Source organism: Stenella coeruleoalba (assembly GCF_951394435.1).
Source record: "Stenella coeruleoalba genome assembly, chromosome: 3".
NCBI classification, from domain to species: Eukaryota; Metazoa; Chordata; class Mammalia; order Artiodactyla; family Delphinidae; genus Stenella; species Stenella coeruleoalba.
In genome coordinates this window covers 23,584,424-23,610,628 of record NC_137148.1, presented here as the reverse complement: position 1 = coordinate 23,610,628, position 26,205 = coordinate 23,584,424, and positions in this window count along the sequence as shown.

The window sequence follows — 26,205 nt, the reverse complement described above, 5'->3', positions numbered from 1 at the left end:
TTTATGTTATATTTTGTCAAGGACCTACCATGTGACAGGCATTGTCTAGGTGTGAAGGTACAACAATGAATAAAATAAAATTTCTGCTGTCAGCTTAAATAAAGAAAGATATCTTTTGCAGACATAAGCTAAAAGCTAAAATGTTTTAATTTCTCTACATCCTTGACAACATTTCTTTTCTTTTCTTTTCTTTCTTTCCCTTTTTTTTTTTGATAATAGCTAACCTAGTAGTTGTGAATTGGTATCTCATTGTGGTTTTGATTTGCATTTTCCTAATGACTAATTGTATTGAGCCATTTTTTTATGTGCTAATTAGCCATTTTTCAATCTTCTTTGGAGAAATGTCTATACAATTTCTTTGTCAATTTTTTAATTGTGTTGTTTTTCTTCTTATTGAGGTGTAGGAGTTCTTTATATATTCTTCATATTAATCTCTAATCATATATGTGATTTGCAAATATTTTCTCCCATTCTCTGGGTTATTTTTCATTCTCTTTGTAGTGTCTTTTGATGCACACTTTAAAAAATTATAATGGAATACAATTTTTTTTCTTTTGTTGCCTGCGTTTTTAGTATTCTAATTAAAAGTCATTGTCAAATCTATAATTATGCATATTTGTATTTATACTTTTTGTGAAAGCTTTATAGTACTAACTCTTATATTTATGTGTTGGAATTGTTTTGAGTGACTATTTATATGTGGTGTAAAATAAGGGCTCAACTCCTTTCTTTTGCATGTGGTTATCCAGTTGTTGAAAAGACTGTTTTTTCCCCATTTAATGATAAAGTTGTGTATTAAAGTATCCAACTATTATTGTAGACCTATCTATATCTCATTTCAACCTTGTCAATTTTTGCTCCATATATTTTGGGACTCTGTTATTAGGTGTGTATACATTTATATTTGCTATAGCTTCCTGATGGATTGAAACTTTTATCAATATATAAAGATCTTTGTCTTTTGTAATTATTTTTTACTTAAAATCAATTTTTTCTAATAATAATATAGAGTTGCCAGTTCTTTTTGTTTACTATATACTTATTATATATATATATATTCAAATGGAATATATTTTTCCATTTTTTACTATTAATTTCTTTTTGTCTTTGTATGTAAAGTGATTCTTTTGTAAACAGCATATAATGTTTTTTAATCCATTCTGCCAATTCCTATCTTTTAATTGGAGAGTTTAATCCATTCACTTTTAATTACTTATAAGGAAAGTCTTAAATCTGCCATTTTGCCGTTTGTTTTCTGTATCTCTCATGTATGCTTTCTTCCATTCAATTCCTCTATTATTGCCTTAAAAATTTTTTTGTAGTGCATCATTTTGATTCACTTCTTCTTTTGTTTCCTATATATGTATTTTTATTTTCTTTATGGTTATCTTGGAAATTACAATTAACAATCTAAACATTTAATAACCTAATTTGAAGACTACTACCTTACTTTCAATAGCGTCCAAACACTGATCCTAGCCATCTCTGTCCCTACCACTTTGTTTTGTTAATGTCACAGATTACTTCATTATACACTGTATGCCCATTAATATAGATTTATAATTTTTATACATTTGTCTTTTAAATCATATAGTAAAACAAAAAAGGAGTTGCAAACCAAAATACAATGATACTGGCTTTTATATTTACTTATGTTGTTATCTTTAGCAATATTCTTTATTTCTTCATATGGCTTCAAGTTACTGTCTAGTGTCCTTTCTCCAGCCTGAAGGATTCCCTTTAATATTTCTTGTAAGGCAGGTCTACTAGTAATGGACTTCCTTAGCTTTAATGTTCTTCCTTAGCTTTTAATTTCTTCTTTATTCTTGAAGGATAGTTTTGGTTGATAGCTTTTTTTTTTTTTCATATGTTCAGTACTTTGACTCAGTTAACCCAATGCCTTCTGGCTTCCATGGTTTCAAATAAGATATCAGCCAATAATTTGTGGAGGATGTCTTGTACTTGCAAGTTGCTTTTCTCTTGCTACTTTTATTATTCTCTTTTTGTCTTTGTCAGTAGATAAATTAACTACAATGTGTCTCAATGTGGATCTCTTTGAGTGTATCCTGTTGAGTATCTGGATGTGTAGATTCATTTCTTTCATCAAATTTGCAAACTTTCAGCCTTTTTGTTCTTCCTCACTGTTCCTTCTTAGACTCCAATAATGAATATGTTAACCTGCTTGATGATGTTTCATAGGTTCCTTATGCTCAATTCACTTTACTTCATTATTTTTTCTTTATGTTCCTCAGACTGTCTAATTACAATTGTCCTAAGTTCATGTTCACTGATTCTTCCTTCCACCTTTTCAGATTTGTTGTTGGAACTCTTTAGGAAAAATTTTGTTTTAATTTTTGTACTTTTCAATTCCAGAATTTCTATTTATTTCCTCTGTATAATTATTATCTCTTTATTGATAGTCTCATTTAGTGCATGCATTGTTTTTGTGGTTTCCTTTAGTTATTTTCCATGGTTCACTTTAGCTTTCTGAGCATATTTAATACCGTTGATTTGAAGTCTTTGTCTAGTAAGTCCAATGTCTCGGCTTCCTTAGGGACACTTCCTGTCATTTTTTTCCTTTTAATAGGCCATACTTTCCAGTTTCTTTGCATGCTTTGTGATTTTTGTTTTTGTTGAAAATTGGACATTTAAATGTTATAATGCTACAACTTTGGAAATTAGATTCTTCTCTTCCCCAGGATTTTTATTGTTGAAGGCATAGCTTGCAATCAATCAGTTGACTGATATTTCTTTGCATTCCAGGAGCATTTTTTAAGTTACCCTTTATTGATTCAAATTCACTTCATTGCTGTAAGGCTTTGATTGTTTTCCAGAATTCTGACATAGTTAGTTCAGATAGTTTCTTTTTCTTTTTTATGTTTCTGTGGATAGGCTGGAGTTTGGAGTTACCTACTCCACTATTTTGTTGGTATCACTCCCCAAAGCAGCCATGTTAAACATATTAAGTCAGTCTTTCTTCCCCAAAATGGTATTTGTATTTTTATTTGCTCACATGATATCATCACTAAAGTATTTTCAGCACAGCTTCAAAATTATGAAAGAGTGAAATTTATGCTCATATTGCAGTTGCATTCTTAGCTAATGGTTTATGATAATAAATTTAAAAATTAGGGTAAGTTAAATGAGTAAGTTTAGTTCTATACTTCAAGGCTCTATTTGCTGACCCCAGTGAAATATTGCCTTATTATATAATTATATATTTCAGATTATTAAGGACATGATTTTAAGCTAAAATAAATTTATTCCTACATAAAATATAAAATTATCTTCTTTGCATGGGCTTATAGAGGTGAAAGTATGTTATTAGGGACAAAATTGTCTTATCAAAAAAAGATACAAAAAATATGTTAACTCATGGTCATGTGATATGAACTATTTATTCCCAGTATGGTTTTAGTGTGATTTGACCATGTAAAACATTAGTTCTTGTTCATCTTTCTATTTAACTACTAAATGCTCATAGTCAAATATTAACTGAACCTGCAGCACTTTTAACACACACCATATTCAAGACAAAACAGTCTAACTAAACAGTAAATTTTTAAATCTACCTCCAAAAAGTTCTCTTTGAAAAGTTAAATTTACAAAAATAAAGGCAACCCTTAAACTTATTCTATATATCTAAGAAAATACTTATAAATGTCTGGAATGTGTATGAAAATGTGAGATGATGCTATCACACCACAAGATGGCAGATTAAGGCCACTAAACCAGTATTTCTTGCAGGAGTAAGGTTCTATTTTTTTCTTTTATATACGTGTTGACTTTTTACAGAATTTTTAATAAAATAAGCTACATATTAAGATGTAAACTGATAATTAGAGCTCTAGTATAAGTCAAACATTATTTTTCTATTGAGAATCTCTTTCCTGTTTTGTTATATTAAGGTGTACTAAATAATTTTTCTTAAAAAGAGAGAATTATTTTCTATAATTTATATGTCTAAGGGTTTCCCTGAAACTGCCAAATCTTCTATGTATCCAATAAATATCAAGGTGAGCACAACACAATTTTGGCTTTATTTATGAATTAAATTTATTTTGGCCACATTTAGAATCATGAGACATTCATAGTTACTAAGAATAGACAAACTAACTGAAACAAAACCAAAAAATACTTGAAACATTTCTACTTTGAAATAAGCTTATTTCAAAATTTTGGTGTTATTATTTAAATTCCCTGAATATCTGCCTGCATGATCCTTTCTCATCTTGAATTTTAAGTCCTCTAATATCCTAAGCTTTGCTTATATTTTAAAATATAGGATACTGATCATAACACTGTGTATGTATATGTCTAAACACACAAAATTGTATACATTAACTGTATACATTGTATGAAACTTTTTGTATACCAATTATACCTCAACAAAGCTGTTTGTTTTTTAAATGAATAAATAAAACATATGATGTGTTTTTATCCTTATATTTATATTTGAAATTGTATTAGAATTACCATTATAGAGTCAAGACAACTATATTATGGAATTACGAAAATCTATTGTGAGCATTTGGTGAAGTTGCAAATACAGGTAATATTTGGTGAGAAAGCTCCTAGGCATAAACAAATTATAAAAATGTGTTTTTTTGAGGGAATAGCTAGATGTCCAATGAGGCTGTGTCATAGAAGATGCATTTTGTTACTACAGCTGGAGAGTGAGACTGAGAACATGTTTTCAAAGGCAACTCCCAAAAGGAAAATGCCTGGATGATCCAATCAGTGTTGAGAAATCCTTTTTAAATTTCTTTTAAAGTAGGAGCTTGTTATAATTTGATTTAACATTTATAAACATCAAATTTCCAGCCCTATGGAAGATGACACAGATGGGAAGGGAAGTCTAATTTGGGTCATAACCACCAACTAGGAGTCTTTTCTAATATGCATGATAAAATCTAATGAAGATTCAGACATAAGAACTGAAGCAGGAAAAGATGCCTGCTATGTTGGAGTAATTGCATAGTTAAGTGTGAGGGATTCTAAATTAATAACCAGTTAGTTCAAGTTTACTTATTTATTAATTTAACAAATTAGTGAGCTCCTACACTATGTCAGGCACATTTTTAAACATTAGATTACAATTTGAAAAGAAAAAATCCAAAGCATTATAGAACTTATCTTTTACTGGGAATACATACACTGTGATGGTGTATTCCAGGCAGAGGAAATTAAAATTGCAAAAGCACCGAAACTAATATGTTTTAAATATATCAAAGAGGCCAAAGCTACAATACAGGAATGAAAAAGGGAAAGGATATTAGGAAATACCTTTTAAAATCACCTACTAATTTGTGTATCAGCATTGCATAGGCATTGGATGTCTAGAAGTAAACAAACATAACGCTTTTTTGACAAATCATAGCTTGGAGAACTTACCATACTGGGGAAGGGGTATGAACCAATGTAAATAAGAGAAATGTCTGCAATTGTGAAGAAGAAGAAGGAGTCAAGTTTAATGTCTGCAGTGGTTTCTTGGTAAAGCCAGCTAGTTCTATAACAATGTCGTTAACCTAGATAAAAAAAAAATCACAAGCAAAGCAGTTATTGGTGAGGCATGATGGAAGAATGGCAGTAATAAGTGCTGCTTTTTTAAAGAATTTGCCATACTATGGAACTACTAGAAGCTGTCAGTGCAAACTAAAATTTTAGAGAAAATGATATATAGTCAATATTTTAATGATAGAATATGATTAGAGTAAGTGAGGTGCACAGTCCTATTGAAGGTTAAAAAGGAAGATCAATATTATGTTGAGAAACCAGAGGAATCTTCCTGGAGTGTACCACCCGGCATAACACCTCAAGAATGGGTAGGATTTTGGCAGAAGTAAGGTGTGTTAGGGAGAAAATTCTGTTACTGAAGCAGAAGGCAAAACAAAGACACAATCAAGGAAATTTAAAAAGTGTAAGAGAAGGGCTGTTTCAGAAACAACAAATGGTTATAATTTTCTTATGCATAGGATATGAATAAGTAGAATTAACATTATCTTACAAATGTATTCATTCAACTGGGGGAGTAAATTTCTTATTCATTCAATCATCTTATATTTTCATCTATTCTGCATGGTATCAATGATAATGCAAAGGTAAATTGAGATAAGGGGTGAACAAGACAGGAATGAGAGTTCTGTTTCTAACACTGAGGGCATAGAGATTGTGTTTGTGTGTAAAATGAAGAAAATCTTGCTCAAACATCGATAGACTGAGTAACAGTGCATCGGGCTAAACAATTCTCTACACAGAGCATCCTGTATTTCTTCTGGATGAATCTTGATCCAACAGTTTTATAGTAACTCAGAAAGAATAAGTTTCTTAATAAAAGGCACATATTGACTCAAAGGAGGCAATATCATGCAAGGACCAGGCTAAACTTCAGTACTGGCATAGAAATATATAGACCTCATAGATCACTAATGCATATCAATTTGCTTGGTTGAGGTTGAAGGAATAGGCTTTTTAATTAGCTGTGATTTGCTATGGTTTCTATGGTGAATATCTTCATTTACTGACAAACTGGGAGAGGGGTATCAACCATCAGAGGAAAAAACATATGCCCACAGAATATGAGGAAGAATATGAGTGAATAGCTATACATGTAATAGTATCTTGCTAGGTACAAATAGGTGTATACTAATACCATTAATGTGGATAAAAGTTTTGTGAATGAAGATTTTGGTGGTGCAGGGTAAGAAGGGAGAGCAATAATCAGTAATCTTATATACATATAGAATTTACCATTCCTAGGAGAGTTCTAATGGAGCATATAAGTAAGAACTCAGAGAAATAGTCATATGGTAAACATTGACATTGATGCATACAGAAGACATTCATTTCATTTCTGTCTTCTGAAGCAAAGGGCAGAAAATGCCTTTGAATTTGCATTTCCTTCTGGTTGAACACTGTATCACAGTCAATGTTTATATAACTCCATCCTCATTTTATTACTATCTCTATGTCACTTCCTCAAAGAAATCTTCACTCAAAAACCTATCTAAAATAATCACCAGTCATGAATTTTCTGTGCGCTAATTTTCTTCATACAGCACTTAGCACTTCCTGGGATTACATTGTGTATGCTATTTGTCTGAGGCTATTAATCTGAAATATTTTAATAATAATTTTGGAAATAGGGCAGATGGACTAGATAGCAGTTATGATCTCATCCTAGCCAGTGCTACAATTATAAAAATTGATTGCTACTAATTTTACACTATAAAGTTATTGTTAAGAAGCAAAATATTCTTTGCCAATTTTAATAATCAGAAGGACAAAAGTTCCTTAGTTCAATTATAAATCATAAAATTCTAATGTGAAATTGTGCTCCTCCTTTGTGCTTTCTATATCTGTGACTGTAAATTTATTTTGGTGACCATCAAGGCAGAAAATGACTTCATCTTTTCCTTTGTTTTCTGATTGCAAACAATTAGATTCTACAGAATACCTGAAGACTGTAGCTTATGTAGATGTTGACCAAAGTGGCACAGATATTTAGACCATGTGGCACTCTGTGTGGTTCGTTTGCTGTCACACCTTTGGTTAGATAAATCCAACCTTTTGTCATTTAGCCATTGCTGAGGGAAAAGGAGATTAATGTTCTAGTTTGAACTTCTCCTGGTCACAAAATATGTCTAATACCTGCTTTTCTTCCATTGTAAACTTTCATTTGCCACTGAATATTTCTTACATTTAGTAATAAGAAATATTTATAAGAAACCATATATAATTTTTCAGTTTTTTATTGTCTTATTTTTATTGTCTTATTTATTGTCTTATGCCTTATTTTAATGAGGTCTGACATTGGGTTAACAAGCCTTTACAGTGAGAAGCTTTACAAGAGAAATTGAACTAGTATCTCAGGTTTCCAGGGATAATACACAACAGCTAAAACATTAAGGTAATTACAGTGACAGAGAAGTGAACTGAGGCAGTTTGTCAGACCAAGAAATAGTAGATCTAACTAAATTGAACTCTCTGAATAATAGTAAAAAAAATGAATCATCTCGGTACAGAGAAAAATTTTAAGCCAGTCCTGAGCCACTGGCAATATCTCATTATATTAGAAGTCCCTAAGTAGAATGATTTAAATGTGCTGAATGTAAAACTTTTGCTAATATATAAAAATAGTTTGAGTCTTAAAATGTCTTTATCATAATATTGGAATATTTAAAAATAAACAGATTTTAAGCTTTGCTCTATTTTTGCCAATTTAAAAAATCATAATTAGAGCAGATTTATTTTCCACCAACAAATGAAGTGATGGCCATAGGTGATTTAAGTATAATGATTATTAAGGAAAATGATCCATAATAATATAAGGGAGGATTTACTTTAATGGTTTATACATACTAGGAAGAGAGAACAGATAGTTTTTGTGTTTATTTACATAATTTGAAGCTTATGCCACCTAAGTAATTATTTTATATTCCACTTACTGTAGTTCAAATGCATCTTATTGTAAATACTTCTAAAACAAAATATATTTATTGATATTTAGACATATAAGTTTAGACCTTTTATCTACAAAAATGTCCTGTCTCAAATTTAAAATAACATTGATTTTTTTTCAACAAATCATGTAGAAAATTTACTATTAATTCATTAAATGTTTTTAGCAAATCATTCCTTCCTCTTCCCAATAGACTTGAAAAGTCAAAAGTCATTAAATGCTTTCAGTTATTTGAGTCTCTTTGGTTTTGTACATTTTTAACAATTAGAAGAATGGGGAAATATACTTTCAGTATTTGTATAATGTGGCATATACTATATATTATTTCATCTTTACAGACAAATAATCAGAAAAGGGTAACACCTAAGCTTCTTGTCATAATAATTCCATTAGATTTGCATCTAGTAGCTTTGACTGCGAAGGCACTGAGTATTTATCACTTTTATAGTAATGTTTAAGAAACTGTCAGCCAAAGTAAGAGAATCTGATGGACCCCTCACTACAGAAAGAAGTGATTACTGGAAATGCAATCTCTAATGTTTCAAAGTGTATTGATTTGAATTTAGTTTCAATAATTTTTGCCCTAAAACTGGATACATGAACTCATTAAAATGCATAATTAGGAGTAGAACTTGAAGGCTTACTACCATTTATATAGGCAATGTGTTCAGCTGGGAACACTGCCATTCATCCAATTTACCTCCTGGTAAAATTACCTAACTAATTCTTTGAACCTCAGAACAGAAAAGCCCTGGGGAATGAACAAAGATCACATAATCTATACAAAGAGCCTACTTTATATAACCTTACATGTAATGAATGACTGAAAATAACAAAGTTATTTTTATTAAGATATCATATAAATTGCTTGTCTTTCCTTTACCTCCCCAATTCACATTTAGTTGCAGATTCTGCAGGAAGAACTGAATGCCCATTCATTACACACCATATCATTTATAATGAAATATGTAGGGCCACTATTTGTGTCACATGGACTTGAGTGTGTTCTGTTGTGCACAAGCAGAGGATAATTCAAGGAGATTTTAGATATTATCTTCCTGGGTTTATAAATATGAAATTACTCTGGGCATGTGCGTAGAGCCAAAAAAACAGGGTTTTATGGCATATGGACTTTCCAGATCTCAGTTGAACCTGGCAAATGTGACCTAGTTTTATTGATGAAAAAATATAATATACTATTGAGTATATAAACTAGATGTAAAATGACAAGGATAATATGATAAAATCCCTCTTTCATAATAGCTCATCAGTTTTATACTACCTTGGTCACCAAAATAATAATTAATTTACTTATATCAATTAATTAAAAGGTAATGATCTTGTAGTTTATTTTACAGGTATTGCCTAAATGAGAAGTAAAAATGAACAGTTTTACATCTTCTGGTTCAAGATGTTAAACTGAGGACACCAATGAGACTCATCTTACTAGCAGGATCTCATTTAAATTATCTTACATATAAAAAGATTTAAACTCTAACATGCTAAAGAAAAGAAGAGGACATCAGTATTGAGAGATTTCAATACATTTACAAGAAGTCATTAAATAGATGGATAATTTATAAAACGGAAATAAAAACAGCGAGATGGAATATATGCAAAGAGATCTTCATAGTAGGAACATATATCAGCACAATAACTGTATATATTACAAACTTACTATATCAAGTAGCAAATAACAAGTTTAGGCAAAGAAACAACACTTTTAAAAAAGGAAAGAAAATAAAGCAAAAAGAGAGATATTGGATAACCTGAGCTAAATCTTTATGGAACTGCAAAGCTAATAAATTAAGCAATAGAGGTATAAAAACGTTATCTGGAAATATAGTAATAACCACCAGATGATTAAACAAAAGAAGAAAGAAATAATTGAAAGGAGTTGGTTTTGGAAGTGGTGAGCATGGGGGCATGTACTGTACAATTTCACTTTTTAACACAATGGTTATGCTACTTTCATAAAATTAACAATAATACAAACCCTGATCACATTTATGTCTTCTCATATGAACCCAGTCATTACTGGCATGACGAATTCAGATAAATCTCATGGGAAAAATGATGAATGCTATTTAAAAAATGGATGAAAGTTAAAGGGGGCCTGAAATACCTTTTAAGATGTTGTGACTTACTACAAAATATTTCTTAATTGCTCGTGTTGGGAGACAATGAGTTATGTTTGTATAAAGAGTGTCCGAATGATAGTTTTTTCACTTCAAATGAGAACCTTAAAGTATTATGTAACTGACCTACATGGGAAACAGAATGACTTGAGAAATAAGTTTAGTCTACACAACTTAAAAACAAAATCTTAGTGAATGGGTACCCACATGGTCTATACTGTATATTTTTTCAATAGATATTGGCACACTTGTAAAATAATAACATTGTGTATAGAGACAGTTCAGTGAACAATTCGAGTTTCTGAGTGTTAATGAAAACTAAATAAATACAAAAATACTGCATAAAATTTGTATTGGCAGTAACAGCTGGACAATTACAGATCTGCTTCTCCAGCCTGGCAAAAATAAGTTTCAATACAAATTCAATCCTTGAAATAATTATTGCAGAAATAAATGTAGGCAAAGCACTAATATCTTTGCTCACATCATTTTGGAGTAAAACTCTTAGAGTTGTCACCTGTGAATATGAAAGACAACCATATTCATGAATGTGAAACAAAGATTAATTGTGCTCTTGGTTGGAATGGCATGCAAACTGTTTGCATCAGAAGGTGCAGAGTATAAGAATAGAAGGGAATGATAGCATGCCCTTAGATAGAGTAATAAAGAATGTCTATTGCTCTGATTTTATAGATGATGTCTTGCCTGCTCTATTCTGGGCTGAATATATGCCACCAGCCACAGTTGTATGAATCACAGCTGCCTGATCAGCACTTCCCTTGAGCAGCAGTACAATCAGTATATCTGATTTTAATTCCAGGAAGACTTTGTTTCTAAAGATTCTAAGAAACTATACCACATTTAGGATTATGTGCCAATCATATAGCTTTAGTGACTCAGTTAAGGAAAGTAGAAATTTAAATTTAAAGTGATTTATATGACTTAAATATGAAAACCTTTGTCAAGAAGCTGCAAACTGAACTTTAATCTAAATGGTTTGAATTACAACTTTAATGGACATACAATACCAAAAGATACCATGAAATGAAGTAAGGAAAAAACTAGTCATATATTCTTTAAGCTTTTCTTTTGTAGTTTGAATAAGTCATGAACAATTATAGGGCTTCTATATGTATTTCACATTGCTTTACATTTTTTATTAGAAAAGAAAAATCATTTAAGTATTTATTTAATTATTTTTTTACAATAGTCCTCTATTCAGAATCTACTTAAACTTAAGAAGCATTCATTTAGAACTTCAAACTGCTCTGCGTTCTCAAACATCTGGAAAGAGAAAATAGCCTACAGGTCCTAAAACTAAATTAAGAAAAAATGGTAGTAAAACATAAGCAATTTTGTTACATTTCACCTTAAAATTAGCTAATTTGACTAAAATTATCATTTCTTATAAAGGAAATCATCCATCTCATAGTTTCTTATTGATGTTTGGGTTATTTATATGTGTTTATTTTAGTCTCAAAAATATTTTAAAAATTCAAATTTTTCTTTATAAAGAGAAAAATCAATATGAATGCCAAAATTTGTATATACGATTCATTCAATTACCATTATCTTTAGGAAGACTGGGCTGAAAAAGTTATCTTCTTTCTATACAAAACAATTGTGATCTTAATTAAACTAAGTTATGTAAAATCACATAATACCAAACCAGAAAAAAATGTCAGGGTTATACTGTAACATGAATTCAAATATTTGTAAATATAAATTGAAACATAAGAGAGTCTCTACTTTCCCTTTGCCAAATGTACACATGCACCTATGCAGAAAATTTTCTTTTGAACTCTCAAGACAAATAATCTCAAAATTAATTCTCAAGGCCCCAGACTTGAAGTATAAAACCTAAGGCCTTATCATATTGCCAGAGAATCAACTTAGAACTGGAACGGTACTGGCAATTATATCATTTATTATATAGGGAAATAAGACAAGATTAAAGTGACTTGTTTATGGTCAGTTACAATGGGTATTAAGTAACCTCTGTAAAGAAGTCCCATATCTTCTAATTCATCCATTTATTTACATGTCCATCCATTCATCCATCCTTCCATCTCTCCTTCTATTCATTATCTATCTGTTTCAAAATGCAATTTGAATCCGTTTTCCCAATAAAGTCTGTCTTTATAGCCCATAGAAAAGTTAAATTGAATTTCTATACCTCTCTATTTTTCACTTATCACTAATTACAGTATACTACATTATGAATATTTGAGCATTATAAAAATAATAAACACGGTATGGCATAATGTACATAAATGCCAGAACATAAATAATATATATGCTTACAAGAACAGTTTTTGAATCTGGCTATATGAGTTTTACTAGGTAAATTAGGACAAGAGAAGGTCTCAATCTCAAAAAATTACATAAAGTACAGAGGCAAGGTGGGAGCACAAAAAGCAAGAAAACAAAAGCTAAAAATAGTAATTTTAGGGCTTCCCTGGTGGCGCAGTGGTTGAGAATCCGCCTGCTAATGCAGGGGACACGGGTTCAAGCCCTGGTCTGGGAGGATCCCATATGCCGCGGAGCAACTAGGCCCGTGAGCCACAACTACTGAGCCTGCGCGTCTGGAGCCTGTGCTCTGCAACAAGAGGGGCCGCGATAGTGAAAGGCCCACGCATGGCGATGAAGAGTGGCCCCCGCTTGCCACAACTAGAGAAAGCCCTCGCACAGAAACGAAGACGCAACACAGCAAAAATAAATTAACAAACTCCTACCCCCAACATCTAAAAAAAAAAAAAAAGTAATTTTAGTCTTAAAATATGCTCCAAATTATGATTAAAATGTCTTAATGAAATGAAAATTTTGTTTAAAAAAGATTATTCATGAAAACAATTATGATTACTGGGAAGGGAAAAAAAGAACTAAGTTATCATAAAAGGATCTGAAAACATTTAGCACTACAATCCAGAGAAAATTTACTACTCACTGGCAATTTCTAGAAACTAATGAATTCAATTTCTAGAAAGCTTAACTGATTTTATATATATACTTAAATGTGAGAGTTATCAGGTAACTTAACTGCACTCTTTTTCTTATCTAGGAAAGACCTGAGTTACATTGTTATCAAATTCTACGCCCCAGAAACAACACTTTTTCTCCAATAAACTCTAAGAAATTTAAAGGAAAAGATGTAGCTCTACTGCTTATGGTTAAGTGGGCACCAGCATAATTATATGCCTCAAATAAGAGATGAAACACTAATTTATGTTTCTAAAAACATAATGATTATTCCTTTTTTAGAAATGCATTAATATTTGACTTCTACCTATTTTTACTTACTTTCATATTCACAGGGAAAAAAGGAGAAATGTTTCATACAGAAGTTTGACTCTAGTGTAGAAAGTAACAATAGGTATGTAGTTACATTGTATGGATGGCGTCACTTCTCTAACTTTCAAAATTCAGTTCTGAATTTAAATCATGTTCTTAAGCTTACTTGGTAGATGGTCTTAAGCAAATTATGAACACATATTCCTCATTCTCTCTTTTGTAAATGGGGATAACAATAGCATAATCCCTGTAAAGTCATGGTATGGATTAGATTCACTAATTCACACCATGTACTTGGAATAGTTTTGGGGAGATAGTATCCATTATTGTTGATGCTGTTGCTGCTATTGTATTTCCACATTGCTTCACTCTGAGAAAAAGTCATTAAGTCCACTCTATTCAAAGGTCCTGCAGACATGTGACTACCTCACACTACATATACTGAGCAAGATGTGCTCAAGTTCTTTACAAAACATACAAGTACTAAGATTTATACCTAGACTCTTAGTTAAACCACCTTAGGGAAATAAACAATCCTGGAGATTTGCTACTACTAAATATCAGTAAAGAAAGACAGTTTCCTCTTATATTCAGAACCTTTTCTTTAACCTAGTTTATTGAATTACTAGACATAATGTCTATGATCTCAGGTTTCTCAATTATTACAGCTGTAATAATGGTAGACTCTACTTAATATTGTTCTTATAAGTATTAAATAAAATACATAATTGAAAAATATTTGACATATGGATATTTGATAAATATTTATTCTTTTTCCTGTCTTTATTTGATTACATTGCTATGAAAGGTTTACTTGATTACATTTCTCTATCTTCATTACTTTGATTTTTACCAGTTATATACCATTTAGGGGCAAAACTATTATGTGCAATGAAAATTTATCTAGTTAATGATGTCAAAGCAAGCCTATCAAAGCCATTGGTTGCCTTAATCAAGAGAATGGCATGGTTTTGCATTTTTAAAAATTTGTCTGGTTACATGAACATAACTATATGAAAAGATGTAAGATTAGATATATTACAAGGTTGAACTGGACATCTGTTTTTAAGATCTTGTGTGGAAAAGGGTTAAATTAATCAGACTGATTTTTCAAACCCTGCAATTCCAAAGGTTTTTAGGATTGGTCTTTGACCAGTTCCTGGGAGATAACGTCTAAGACGTGCCTGATAAGAGTGGGGCTTTGGGACACAACAGATAATATATGCTAATAATGTGATTTATGATGAATGCCTGTTTGTGTTCATCTGGAGCCTTGGGTCCTCCCATATTAATTTGACATTTAGAGGGGCTGGAGATGGAGTACCTAAGGTCAGGTACCCAGGCACTACATCCCTATGTGACTGATCCCCAATACAAATCCTGGAAACCAAGGTTTGGGAGAGCTTCTCTGGTGGACAACACTTTGTACATTATCACATATTGTTGCTGGGAGAATTAAGCATTGTCCATGAGACTCCACTGAAGAAGACAATTGGAATATTTTGCTTGGTTTCTTCTGAACTCTGCCCAATGCTCTTTTATTCCTTACTGATTTTAATCTGTATCTTTTCAATGCAAAAAATCATAAGCATGAGCAAATCAGTTCTTCCAGGTTCTCTGAGGCCTCACAAGTCGTCAAACCTGACAGTGTCCTGTGGATGCCATACAGATCGCCAAATCACTTCCTTCGGAGAACTGTAACATCCCCAGTTCCATGTCATTCTGGCTGGTCTGAGAATCATAAGGCCCACCTACCCTGATTACACGTCTGGATCTAATACAAGATAGGCCATATAGCTGCTTTCTGTTGAGCAGAGAAATAGAAGCAATGGAAGTGTTTGGAATTGAATCACCTTGTGCTAAAAGTCTAGAGAGATGACCTCCAAGTCCTTCTGTTATTATGGTCCTGGTATTCTCTGAGGCCATGTTTGGTAAGCTGTTCTTTCTTTTATTTGAGCTAACCCTTATATCTCTAACATTTCTTGTTATTGTTTGTTTTTATAAATAAAGGTACTCAAAATTAGTTGCATTTTTCTACCATAGAAAACAATAACAGTAAATCAGGTCCTTGATGGAATTTTAAATATGGTAACAACAATGGGGAAGTGAGGAAATATAAAATATGAAGGTCTATTTGAACATAAAGGTGAAAGCAATGGTGAGATTGGGGATTGATTTGATTTGGGTAGAGAGGACACATAAGGAGTCAAGAAAGTTGTAGAGGCTTTTCCCTCATGTACTTTTATGCAGAGATTTATCATCTCCTGAAATATGTAACATAAGAGGAAAATTACCATAAAAAATGGTGGAGTGAGGAATATCAGATTGCCATATATACAAAGTCTATTCTTCTCTTTTTCTTGATGGGAAAACACTGAACCACAAGGATTCTTTCTTTTCCTCCATTTTTTTTTCTTGTTTTTCCTATGTACATCCCACCATTTAACAGCTCATGGTAGGTATGGCTGAGTTCCTGCAAATATCACTGCATGTAATAAGAGTTCTTATACAAAATATAGAATGTATTATGGTACTCAATGACATCATTTATATTATTTCACTTATAATAATGGAAACGTAATGATAAGAAGGATTATTAAGTCAAGTGAAATATTAAGATGAAGTTAAGTAAAATAATGATTGTGATATAGTATTAGGGTATAAATAATGTATTGTTTCACAATTGTCACTGTAAAATGGGTACTACAGTGTATTGTTGCACTGCTACTCCTAGGAGCCTGAAACTGTGGTATAGAAAAACATTTTTGAGAAAAAGCTAAGAAAAAGTAGGTATCTACATAAATGCTGATAGTAAAATATTGCAGTCAAAATAAATTACATCAGAGCACTTCCAAATAGGTATTTTTAAAGAGTTTTATGGAGGTATAATCCACTTATCATGCAATTCACCCAGTTAAAGTGTGCAATTCAGTGTTTTTAAGTATGCTCAATGATTTGTGGAGCCATCACTACAATTTATTTTTATGACATTCCCATCACACTGAAGAGATTTTTACCCATTAGGAGTCAGTCTCATTTCCCTACAACCCCAACAGTCCTATGCAACGATTAATCTACCATTTATTTCCTCTATAATTTACCAATTATGGGCTATTAATATAAGTACAATTATATAATATTTGGTCTTTTGTGACTGGACTCTTATTTCTGAGATCCATTCATGTTGTAGCATGTATCAGTACTTCACCTTATTTTATTGCTGAATAATATTTAATTTTATGAATATACTACATATTTTAAATCCATTTATCAGATGATGAATATTTATATTGTTTCCAGGTTTTTGTTACCATGAATAATGCTGCTATGAAAATATGCACAAACGTTTTGGTAGACATGCTTTCATTTCTCTTGATATATAACTAGGAGTGAAATTTCTAGATTACAGGGTAACTCTATGCCTAACTTTTTAAACACCAGCCAAGCTATTTCTGAAAGTAGTTGAACCATTTGACATTCATACCAGTAATATATGAGGGGTCCAATTTCTCCACATCATTATCATTGCTTACTGTTACCTATCTCTCTTTTTTTTCTTGATAATTATAAATATTGCTATATATATATTTTTAACATTTTTATTGGAGCATAATTGCTTTACAATGGTGTGTTAGTTTCTGCTTTATAACAAAGTGAATCAGTTATACATATACATATATCCCCATATCTCTTCCCTCTTGCATCTCCCTCCCTATCCCACCCTTCTAGCTGGTCACAAAGCACGGAGCAGACCTCCCTGTGCTATGCGACTGCTTCCCACTAGCTATCTATTTTACATTTGGTAGTGTATATATGTCCATATATACACTACAACTCTCTCACTTTGTCCCAGCTTACCCTTCCCCTCCCTGTGTCCTCAAGTCCATTCTCTAGTAGGTCTGTGTCTTTTTTCCCATCTTGCCCCTAGGTTCTTCATGAAGATTTTTTTTTTTTAGATTCCATATATATGTGTTTAGCATTCAGTATTTGTTTTTCTCTTTGTGATTTACTTCACACTGTATGACAGACTCTAAGTCCATCCACCTCACTACAAATAACTCAATTTTGTTTCTTTTTATGGTTGAGTAATATTCCATCGTATATATGTGCCATATCTTCTTTATTCATTCATCTGTCAATGGACACTTAGGTTGCTTCCATGTCCTACCTATTGAAAATACAGCTGCAGTGAACATTTTGGTACATGACTCTTTTTGAATTATGGTTTGCTCAGGGTATATGCTCAGCAGTGGGATGGCTGGGTCGTATGGTAGTTCTATTTTTAGTTTTTTAAGGAACCTCCATACTGTTCTCCATAGTGGCTGTATCAATTTACATTCCCACCAACAGTGTATGAAAGTTGCCTTTTCTCCACTCCCTCTCCAGCATTTATTGTTTGTAGATTTTTGGATGATGGCCATTCTGACCGGTGTGAGATGATATCACATTGTAGTTTTGATTTGCATTTCTCTAATGTTTAATGATGCTGAGCATTCTTTCATGTGTTTGTTGGCAATCTGTATATCTTCTTTGGAGAAATGTCTATTTAGACCTTCTGTCCATTTTTGGATTGGGTTGTTTGTTTTATTTTTACTGAGCTGCATGGGCTGCTTGTAAATTTTGGAGATTAATCCTTTGTCAGTTGCTTCATTTGCAAATATTTTCTCCCATTCTGAGGGTTGTGTTTTCGTCTTCTTTATAGTTTCCTTTGCTGTCCCAAAGCTTTTAAGTTTCATTAGGTCTCATTTGTTTATTTTTGCTTTTATTTCCATTTCTGTAGGGGGTGGGTCAGAGAGGATCTTGCTGTGATTTACGTCAGAGTGTTCTGCCTATGTTTTCCTCTAAGAGTTTGATAGTGTCTGGCCTTACATTGAGGTCTTTAATCCATTTTGAGTTTATTTTTGTGTATGGTGTTAGAGAGTGTTCTAATTTCATTCTTTTACATGTAGCTGTCCAGTTTTCCCAGCACCATTTATTGAAGAGGCTCTCTATTCTCCATTGTACATTATATCCTCCTTTATCAAAGATAAGGTGACCATATGTGCGTGGGTTTCTCTCTGGACTTTCTATAATATTCCACTGTTCTATATTTCTGTTTTTGTGTCAGTATCATACTGTCTTGAATACTGTGGCTTTGAAGTATAGTGTGAAGTCCGGGAACCTGATTCCCCCAGCTCTGTTTTCTTTCTGAAGATTGCTTTGGCTATTCAGGGTCTTTTGTGTTTCCATACAAATTGTGAAATATTTTGTTCTAGTCCTGTGAAAAATGCCAGTGGCAGTTTGATAGGGATTGCATTGAATCTATAGATTGCTTTGGGTAGTAGAGTCATTTTCACAATGTTGATTCTTCCAATCCAAGAACATGGTATATCTCTCCATCTATTTGTATCATCTTTAATTTCTTTTGTCAGTGTCTTATAGTTTTCTGCATACTGGTATTTTGTCTCCTTAGGTAGGTTTATTCTTAGGTATTTTATTCTTTTTGTTGCAATGGTAAATGGGAGTGTTTTCTTAATTTCACTTTCAGAGTTTTTGTCACTAGTGTATAGGAATGCAAGAGATTCTGTGCATTAATTTTATATCCTTCTACTTTACTAAATTCATTGATTAGCTCTAGTAGTTTTCTGGTAGCATCTTTAGGATTCTCTATGTGTAGTTTCAAGTCATCTGCAAACAGTGACAGCTTTACTTCTTCTTTTCAAATTTGGATTCCTTTTATTTCTTTTTCTTCTCTGATTGCTGTGGCTAAAATTTCCAAAACTATGTTGAGTAAGAGTGGTGGGAGTGGGCAAACTTGTCTTGTTCCTGATCTTAGTTGAAATGGTTTCAGTTTTTCACCACTGAGGACGATGCTGGCTGTGGGTTTGTCATATATGGCCTTTAATATGTTGAGGTAAGTTCCCTCTATGCCTACTTTCTGGAGCGTTTTTATCATAAATGGCTGTTGAATTTTGTCAAAAGCTTTCTCTGCATCTATTGAGATGATCATATGGTTTTTATCCTTCAGTTTGTTAATATGGTGTATCACATTGATTGATTTGCATATATTGAAGAATCCTTGCATTCCTGGGATAAACCCCACTTGACCATGGTGTATGATACTTTTAATGTGCTGTTGGATTGTTTGCTAGTATTTTGTTGAGGATTTTTGCATCTATGTTCATCAGTGATATTGGTCTATAGTTTTCTCTTTTTGTGGCATCTTTGTCTGGCTTTGGTATGAGGGTGATGGTGGCCTCGTAGGCTAAGTTTGGGAGTGTTCCTCCCTCTGCTATATTTTGGAAGAGTTTAGAAGCATAGGTGTTAGGTCTTCTCTAAATATTTGATAGAATTCGCCTGTGAAGCCGTCTAGTCCTGGGCTTTTGCTTGCTGGAAGATTTTTAATCACAGTTTCAATTTCAGTGCTTGTGATTGGTCTGCTCATATTTTCTATTTCTTCCTGGTTCAGTCTCAGAAGGTTGTGCATTTCTAAGAATGTGTCCATTTATTCCAGGTTGTCCATTTTATTGGCATATAGTTGCTTGTAGTAATCTCTCATGATCCTTTGTATTTCTGCATTGTCAGTTGTTACTTCCCCTTTTTCATTTGTAATTCTATTCATTTGAATGTTCTCTCTTTTTTTTTTGATGAGTCTGGCTAATGGTTTATCAATTTTGTTTATCTTCTCAAAGAACCATCTTTTAATTTTTTTGATCTTTACTATCATTTCCTTCATTTCTTTTTCATTTATTTCTTATCTGACCTTTATGATTTCTTTTCTTTGGCTAACTTTGGGGTTTTTTTTGTTCTTCTTTCTGTAATTACTATAAGTGTAATGTTAAGTTGTTTATTTGAAATGTTTCTTGTTTCTTAAGGTAGGATTCTATTGCTATAAACTTCCCTCTTAGAACTGCTTTTCTGCATCCCATAGGTTTTGGGTCGTTGTGTCTCCATTGTCATTTGTTTCTGGGTATTTTTTGATTTCCCCTTTGATTTCTTCAGTTATCTCTTGGTTATTAAATAGTGTATTGTTTGCCCTTATATATTGAGGTACTCCTATGTTGGGTGCATAAATATTTACAATTGTTATATCTTCTTCTTGGATCGATCCCTTGATCATTATGTAGTGCCCTTCTTTCTCTCTTGTAATAGTCTTTATTTTAAAGTCTATTTTGTCTGATATGAGAATTGCTACTCCATCTTTCTTTTTTATTTCCATTTGCATAGAATATCTTTTTCCATCCCCTCACTTTCAGTCTGTATGTCTCCCAGGTCTGAAGTGGGTCTCTTGTAGACAGCATATATTCAGGTCTTGTTTTTGTATCCATTCAGGCAGTCTATGTCTTTTGGTTGGAGCATTTAATCCATTTACATTTAAGGTAATTATCAATATTATGTTCCTATTACCATTTTCTTCATTGTTTTGAGGTTTGTTATTGTAGGTCTTTTCCTTCTGTTGTGTTTCCTGCCTAGAGAAGTTCCTTTAACATTTGTTGTAAAGCTGGTTTGGTTGTGCTGAATTCTCTTAGCTTTTGCTTGTCTGTAAATGTTTTATTTTCTCTGTCGCATATGAATGAGATCTTTGCTAGGTAGAATAATATTGGTTGTAGGTTTTTCCCTTTCATCACTTTAAATATGTCCTGCCACTCCCTTCTGGCTTGCAGAGTTTCTGCTGAGAGATCAGCTGTTAACCATATGGGGATTCCCTTGCATATTATTTGTTGCCTTTCCCTTGCTGTGTTTAATATTTCTCTTTGTGTTTAATTTTTGAATATTTGATTAATATGTGTCTTGTCATGTTTCTCCTTGGATTTATCCTGTATGGGACTCTCTGTGCTTCCTGGACTTGATTAACTATTTCCTTTCCCATATTAAGGAAGTTTTCAACTGTAATCTTTTCAAATATTTTCTCATTCCCTCTTTTTTTCTCTTCTTCTTGTGGGATCCCTATAATTCGAATGTTAGTGCATCTAATGTTGTCCCAGAGGTCTCTGAGACTGTCCTCAATTCTTTTCATTCTTTTTCATTATTCTGCTCTGCAGTGGCTATTTCCACTACCTTATGTTTGAGGTCACTTATCCATTTTTCTGCCTCAGTTATTCTGCTATTGATTCCTTATAGAGTATTTTTAGTTTTACTTATTGTGTTGTTTCTGATTATTTGTTTGCTCTTTAGTTCTTCTAAGTCATTGTTAAACATTTCTCGTACATTCTCCATACTTTTCCCAAGATTTTGGATCATCTTTACTATGATTATTCTGAATTCTTTTTCAGGTAGACAGCCTATTTCCTCTTCATTTGTTAGGTCTGTTGGGTTTTTACCTTGCTCCTTCATCTGCTGTGTGTTTCTTTTTCTTCTCATTTTGCTTAATTACTGTGTTTGGGGTCTCCTTTTTGCAGGCTGCAAGTGTGTAGTTCCCATTGTTTTTTGTGTCTGCCCCCAGTGGACTATGTTGTTTCAGTGGGTTGTGTAGGCTTCCTGGTGGAGGGGACTAGTGCCTGTGTTCTGGTGGATGAGGCTGTATCTTTTCTTTCTGGTGAGCAGGTCCACATCTGGTGGTGTGTTTTGGGGTGTCTGTTACCTTGTTATGATTTTAGGCAGCCTGTCTGCTAATGCGTGGGGTTGTGACCCTGTCCTGCTAGTTGTTTGACATTGGGTGTCCAGCACTGTAGCTTGCTGGTTGTTGAGTGGAGCTGGATATTGGTGTTGAGATGGAGAACTCTGGGAGATTTCCACCATTTGATATTACGTGGAGCTGGGAGTTCTCTGGTGGACAAGTTTCCTGAACTTGTCTCTCCCACATCAGAGGAACAGCCCTGATGCCTGGCTGGAGCACCAAGAGCCTGTCATTCACATGGCTCAGAATAAAAGGGTGAAAGAAAGAAAGAAAAAGATAACATAAAAATTTTTTAACATAAAAATCAAAAAAATAATTATTAAAAAATTTTTAAAGTAATTTAAATAAAGGAAGAAAGAAAGAAGAGAACAACCAAAGCAAAAAAGAAATCCACCAATGATAACAAGCGTTGAAAACTATACGAAAAAAACAGACCAAAAAACGGACAGACAGAACCCTAGGACAAATGGTAAAAGCAAAGCTATACAGAGAAAATCACAAACAGAAGCATACATATACACACTCACAGAAAGAGAAAAGGGGAAAAATAATATATATATATATATATATATATATATATATATATATATATATATATATATATATAATCATTGCTCCCAAAGTCCACCTCCTCAATTTGGGATGATTCGTTGTCTATTCAGGTATTCCACAGATGCAGGGTACATCAAGTTGATTGTGGAGCTTTAATTTGCTGCTCCTGAGGCTGCTGCGAGAGATTTCCCTTTCTCTTTGTTCACACAGCTCCTGGGGTTCAGCTGTGGATTTGGTCCTGCCTTTGTGTGTAGGTCACGTGAGGGTGTCTGTTCTTTGCTCAGACAGTACGGGGTTAACGGAGCAGCTGCTTCGGTGGTTCTGGCTCCCTCAGGCCTGGTGGAAGGAGGAGTATGGAGTGAGGGGCGAGCCTGCAGTGGCAGAGGCCAGCTGTGAAGTTGCACCAGCCTGAGACACGTTGTATGTTCTCTTGGGGAAGTTGTCCCTGGATCAAGGGACACTGGCAGTGGCGGGCTGCACAGGCGCCTGGGAGGGAGGTGTGGATAGTGACCTGTGTTCGCACACAAGCTTCTTGGTGGCTGCAACAGCAGCCTTAGCATCTCATGCCCGTCTCTGTGGTCTGCGCTGATAGCCGCGGCTCCCGCCTGTCTCTCGAGCTTCTTTAAGCAGCGCTCTTAATCCCCTCTCCTCGCGCACCAGGAAACCAAGAGACAAGAAAAGGTCTCTTACCTCTTCGGCAGGTCCAGACATTTTCCTGGACTCCTTCCCAGGTAGCCGTGGCGCCCTAGCCCCCCTCAGGCTGTGTTCACGCCGCCAACCCCAGTCCTCTCCCTGGGATCTGACCTCCAAAGCCAATGCCTCAGCTCCCAGCCCCCACCCGCCCCGGCGGGTGAGCAGACAAGCCTCTCGGGCTGGTGAGTGCTGGTCGGCACCGATACTCTGTGCGGGAATCTCTCTGCTTTGCCCTCCGCACCCCAGTTGCTGCGCTTTCCTCCATGGCTCCAAATCTTCCCCCACTGCGCCACCCACAGTCTCGGCCCGCGAAGGGGCTTCCTAGTGTGTGGAAACCTTCCCTCCTTCACAGCTCCCTCCCACTGGTGCAAGTCCCATCCCTATTCTTTTGCCTCTGTTTTTTCTTTTTTCTTTTGCCTTACCCAGATACCTGGGGAGTTTCTTGCCTTTTGGGAGGTCTGAGGTCTTCTGCCAGTGTTCAGTAGGTGTTCTGTAGGAGTTGTTCCACATGTAGATGTATTTCTGATGTACCTGTGGGGAGGAAGGTGATCTCCACGTCTTACTCTTCCACCATCTTGAAGCTCCTCTACCTGTCTCTTTGATTATAGCTATTGTAGTAAGTGTAAAGTGGTGTCTCATTGTGGTTTTAATTTTCCTATTCCTACTGGCCAAGGTTGTTGAGTATCTTGTCAGTTGTGTATTATACATTTTTATATGTTCTTCAGAGAAATTTCTATTCATATCCTTTGCCCATCTTAAAATTGGCTTATTTATATTTGTATTTTGAGTTGTAAGAATATATAGTCTAGAAAAAGTCTTTTATCAAATATTTTCAAATTTGCATATATTTTCTCCCATTTGGGAGGCTGTCCTTCCATTTTCTTGGTACAGTTCTTTGAAGCACAAAACGTTTTTAATTTTGATGAAGCTTAATTAATCGATTGTTTCTTTGGTCACTTGTAATTTTGGCAGCATTTCTAGGAAGGCTTTTCCTAACTCAAAGTCACAAAGATTGAATCTTGTGGTTTTTTGTAAGTATTTTACAGCTTCAGCTTTTTCACTGAGGTCTGTGATACATTTTGAGTTAATTTTTGCATGTAATTTGTTGTAAGGTTCCATCTTATATTTTTGCTATGTTTATCTAATTGTTTCAGATCTTTTGTTAAAAAAACTACTTTTCCAATGAATTGAATTGAACTGTGTTGAAAATCAATTGATCATTAATGTAAGAGTTTATTTCTTGTCTCTCAATTCTATTTTATGTTTAATGACTATCTTTGTGCCAATACTATACTGTTTTGATTTCTCTAGCTTTGTGGTAAGTTTTGAACCTGCAAAGTGTGAGTCATACAAATTTGTTCTTCTTTTTAAAGACTGCTTTATCCACTCTTGATTCTTTCTATTTCCATATTAATGTCACAATAAGCTTGCCAATTTTTGCAAGCAAAGCACCTAGCATTTAGGTAAGAATTGTATAGAATCTGTAGATCAACTTGGGAAACATTTGATGTTGATTCATGTTGAAGAACAAATCACAATCTCTGCTAGACATTAAAACATTTCAGTAAGAAATAGGAACTCTTTCTCAATGTCATATGAATAAAATGAGCAAATAAATTGGCCCTGCTTTGTAAAGGTGTGACATAACCTCAGTTCCTAAATAACAAATACATAAGCAGGCATTGTTACATCCCAACAGCAGATATATAAGCTGCCATGTCCAACATGGTAAGGATTTTTTTTAAACTTATGCCAGAGTTTAGTTCTTGTCTCCCTGCTGGCATTTGGACGATAGTCAATTTTATGTCTCTAAATAAGAAAGGTCAGAAAATACTTAGCTTTCACTGTGATCCATATGTTACCTAGAAAAGTTCCTGGATTCTTTCTTAAGAAAATACAAGTCTTTCAACAGTACGTTTTTAAACCCACTTTGTGTATTTTATGCTGTCACCCTAGTATGACACATTCAGTTTTCTCCACTGGAAACACTCCCACAGTTTCCCCATTATATTGTTACATAGTGTTTAGTGCCATCAAACTCAGTAATTTTCATTATTACAGCATTTTTTTTTTGCCCTAAAATACTGTCTTAGGACTTGGACATTCTTCTCTCTCTATCTTTGGAAGATAGGATTTTTTTTCTGACTCATCATTTGTTCAGCTTTGCCTCTTCAAGCACCAAATTGACAATGGTCTCCTCCTGAGAAAATGTTCAGTGTGAGTTTGAAATTAGAATCTTTCCCATCACATATTAGAGTTTATGAGTTGTTATAGTTTTAAATGCATCATTTAGATATTCATTGTTAAAACTGTCATTCTGATACATATTAAGCAAGTTGTACTAAACTGAATGCATCATATTATATATCAACTATTTTTAAAAGAGAGATAGCTTTCATTTTGTATGTTCTGTAATTACAGTTTATGAATTTACTGTTGTACATGAACACACACACGTGCTCACATGTACACAC